This window comes from Frankliniella occidentalis, unplaced genomic scaffold (genome assembly GCF_000697945.3).
Source record: "Frankliniella occidentalis isolate FOCC.00 unplaced genomic scaffold, Focc_3.1 Scaffold47, whole genome shotgun sequence".
Classification (NCBI taxonomy): domain Eukaryota; kingdom Metazoa; phylum Arthropoda; class Insecta; order Thysanoptera; family Thripidae; genus Frankliniella; species Frankliniella occidentalis.
This window is the reverse complement of record NW_026267177.1, coordinates 1380258-1384696: the sequence shown is the minus strand read 5'-3', so window position 1 is coordinate 1384696 and position 4439 is coordinate 1380258.

Below are 4439 nucleotides of genomic sequence, written 5' to 3'. Positions count from 1 at the left end.
AAGGGGCGCTACAGCAACATTTTCGCTCCGCGCCTCAGAGGCGGAGCTTAGGCAAGGCCGCAATGCACCGGCGCTGCATCACCTTACCCCCGTTTTTTTTAGTTTTCCTCATCATAGTGTTGTTGCGCTGGTGCATTTGCACCGAGTCGTGCAGTCTGTTAAGGCGCTGCATTGCATAAACTCTTACTAACCTCGATTCTAATCGGACACGTGTAATCCTTGTGAGCTTTGCTACCGGATCGTGATGACCTCGCGTCGGTTGCCGGTGCATTGCGGCCTTGCCTAAGCTCCGCCTCTGAGGCGCGGAGCGAAAATGTTGCTGTAGCGCCCCTTTTCTTATACTACTGCGTCCGCGGCCGGCGCGGTTCGGCCGAGAGCACGTGTAGCGTGAGGGGCCATCCGTAAAGGACCGTCCGGTCAACAGAGAGACATGAAGGTGAACAGGACACAAACGGACATGGAGGCGGGGAGGGGGAACCGGGGGTGTGGTCCTGCTTTCAGTATACTAAAGGCGTCTTATCCGGAGGTTGGGGTCGAGTCAACGCACATGGCATATCATGACACTTTTATTATTACTCACTACTACTCCAGAACAGAATCCTTCGAGGTTCCATACGCGACTAAGGGAGCCCTATATGAAGGCTCGGTACAGGAAGACCAAGAAAAAGGACGTTGTTATTTAAAGAGGGGCATTGTGGGCTGCGTTCGTTACGCCAATTACTGTGACATTACTCCGCATGAGCCCGACACCCGACTGTTACTGTACCGGGTGATTCAGAGCTCGCGCCGCCGTGTTGCGGGTTTGCCTATCCTCGACTCGGCGGGCGTACGTACGGATCCAGGCCTTGGGAAAGGTGAGGAGGGGGTGAAGAAAATTTCCATGGAATAAATCGTGCAATTACAATTTAAGATTGTAAATACACTTGCACAAGTACTCCGCATCGACCTGAAATCGAATGACAAGCAACAGTGGGGAGCTTTACTTTACACAGTTTTGTTGGAAATTTCCAAATAATTCACTATATTAACACAATATGTACGAACATACTCTTCAAAGTGTTTGGTAACCGTCATTTGCAGATAGTGCCTGGCGAGTGACGCAAAGCAGCGTAATTGCATAGATACGGGCACATGTAGGACGAACCAAACAAACGGCGAAAATACGACGACAAAACCCGAAGGGTTGACTACAACTGGTTACGATCTAAGGTTAGTTATGATATGTAATAAATACGCGGTATGTACAGCCGCCTGTATGGCCCTTATATCAATTTTGGTGTCGATATCACTAACCGTTTGGCCGTCGCCACGAGTTGAATCGAGCGCGGCGACGCGTTTTCGGCGCTGCCGAGAGCCCTGAATCGGCTCGCCAGCGCCTTGAGTAGCTGCTTGGCTGGAGTCCAGAGAGTGGGGCCAGCGCGGGGCAACTGCAACATTTTATTGGGTACCCAATTCGCAAGCCTTTCGCTCGATAAATTAAACGGTCCCTTGACCGGAGCCTACATATAGACCTGCTCTTGCTCGATCTTGTCGGGAGAGTTCAGTTCGGGACGACCTTCAAAGAATACTGTTCTGGTTAGGAACGGTCTTTCTGCGTGAAAAGGAATAAAAGCGTAATCATAAACTGTTAACTATTTGCCTAACCTCTACCCCTCCGGATGGATACGCCTTACCAGAATTAATAAAAAGACCATACAGGGTGGTCCACAGACCCCTTCCTTTAATTTACTTATACTGTACCGGATGCATGACAGTAGGCAAGCCCGCCCGCACGCCTGCATGCGGTACAGTATAAGCAAAATAAAGGAAGGGGCCTGTGGACCACCCTGTATAGTGTGCTCCTGGGGTACACGATCCCTAGCATATGTACAGTACCCCTAACCTCGAGCCCCGGTGATATACCCAACCTGGAACTGATGTACCCCCCGGGCCCGCCCGGGGGTGCACAACCCCTAGGGCGCATGTGCCCCCCCCCCCCCCCCTCCACCTTTAGGGTAAAGGCTGCACCATTCCTCATGCAGGGCACTATTTACTTTCTAGTCTAACCTACAGTCGGATTCAAACTGGAAGACGGCTGGTGCCGTCCCGCGCCGGTGCACTGTGCAAAAAAGTAGGTAGGTTTACAGGAAAATTTTCCTTGACGCAAGTTGTAAAATTACAATTTGTAATCGTAAAAATACAGGCAGGACTTATCGACTTCAAATCCCTTGCCGAGTAAAAAATGGGCTGTCGTAACTTTACAAACTTAAATTATAATACGAGTTTCCATTTTTTTGGGGGGTGATATTACGACGATACTTTTCACAGTGTGGGTAGCCAACCGCCTGCCGTTTTTGCTCATGGCGCTTCCGGCAAAAGTGGCTCGGCGCAGGATCCGTCCTGCGCTGGACCATTAGAAGTTAATTCGCAGACCAGAGAAGGTGTGCACCATAGCGCCCGTCGCGTCGCGGGACGGCCGGTTGGACTTGGTGGAATGCAGTACCTCCGCTTCTTGGGCCCTGGGGGACGAACGGTCGCGGCAGCGGTTTCGCGACATCGGTAATCGATATGAAGGTTTGACCCTTCTTAGACCATAGGCGCCAAAATTTCTCCTAAATTTCCTGAGCCTGCAGAGGGGCCTAAACGTAGGGGTGAGTTTCGCTTCGTTTTCGACATTTTCTGCTGTTGCGCGTAAACAGGACGTCTCATCGGATTCAAAATTTGTGTGCAGGTGAACCTCATGATCCCTTTAGCCACCCTGAAGCCGATCCGCCACAACAACACCTAGAGGGGCGTAAGTGTCACAGGGGTGCCCCCACCCTAGGGGTACACCTAGAAAAATAGTTTCTTGAGTCAGTGCAAGCTGACACAAGATTAAATTCACCATTAAAACAAGGCAATATTGTCATTAGAATAAGATTTTTTTTTCTTATTTAAAAGAGAATATAGGCTTGTTTCAAGAGAAAATTTGATCTTGTGTCAGCGTGCACTTCAAACGAGGAAAAATTTACTTGAAACGAGAAACGATTTTTCGGGGTGTAGTATGCGGCGCCGGTGTCGCCATTCTCCACCAGGGTCTTGTTGAGTACGGTCCAAAAAGTCCTTCCTGGAGTTTCCAGATTTCTCCAAGCCTCCTAAGGGTGAAAAATGTAGAAATTTCAAGAGGGGTTCAACATTTAGGGGTCATACATCCCTCCAGGGGGTGCGGGGGTAAAACGGACACTTTGCTCTTGCTGCCTACGTTAAAGAACAAGATTTGCGGTAAGACACGCAACTTCAAAAATGTAACCTGTAACCCTTTTCAGGGGGTGGGGTTAACTGGGGCTAGGGTATGGTTTCTCGGACGGGGTTGATCGTGCCCAAAATGTTCAAATGGGGTCCTAGGACACCCCCACACCAAATTTGAACAACTTCCGACAACCTCTTCCATCCGAACCTTTCACGTTTTATCGGACAGTATTAGAAGAAAATCCGGGCTACATAAACATTTTGCGACTCCTCCCGACACAGCCGAAGTAGGCGCGAGCGAAGCGAGCTAAGAAAAAATTCTAAGTAGTTCGAACTACCTTTGTGACCTACGGAAAAAAAAAGAATCTGCCCATTTAAAAGCTAGTGACATAAATTTGAAATCTTAAACATTCCTTTTTTCGAACTGGAAGGGAAAACCCATGGAAAGCAGTTTCAACGGGAACGACGCGTGGATGAAAAAAACAAAACGGCTTGAAAGACTTTCAAAAATAATAAAATATTAACTTATTTATTGGTGTACAGAAATGTACGAATGTTTTCAGTTCAGAATCAAAGAACAAAAATTCAAACACAGCACCTTTCTTGTATAAATTTTGCCTTTCTCCTTATTTTCCCCTCTTCTTTCCCTTTCCTCGCCTTCTTCCTCCTCTCTTCCTGGTCTTCTCCAGTTGCTCCCCCCCCACCCCCTGGATCCGCGCCTGAACACCGCAACGCACCTGCGACTGCAGTATGACAAGTCACGCACATAAACGTCACAAACTCAGCAGCGGTGGGCGACAGGCGGCAAGAGTGCAATGATGCAACAAGCCCTAAAGACGTTTTGACGGCTCTATGGCGATAAACAAATCAGCGGCGAGCGGCGAAGCGCGACAGCGCCATAGGGCCGCGGCTAGCCAGCGCCAACACCTCATCAACAAAAGGTACTACGTAATAAGGAGCGCAATGCAGAACCCTAGCGGCGGCCGAGTCACAACAGCACTGGAAACGCAAGTGTGTAAATGCCGCTCACTTGCATGTGAGCGAATATCCATTTGCACACTTTACGGGAGATAAACGTGTGAATTTTTCCTAGAAATTTCACACCTTTACCCCCCGTAAGTGTACGAATGGTGTCGCTCACCTACAAGTAAGTGACATTCACACACCCAAAAAAGGGTGTTCTTGTTTCAAGTACAGCAATTTACTTGATTTGTGGTGGCCTTGAATTGAGG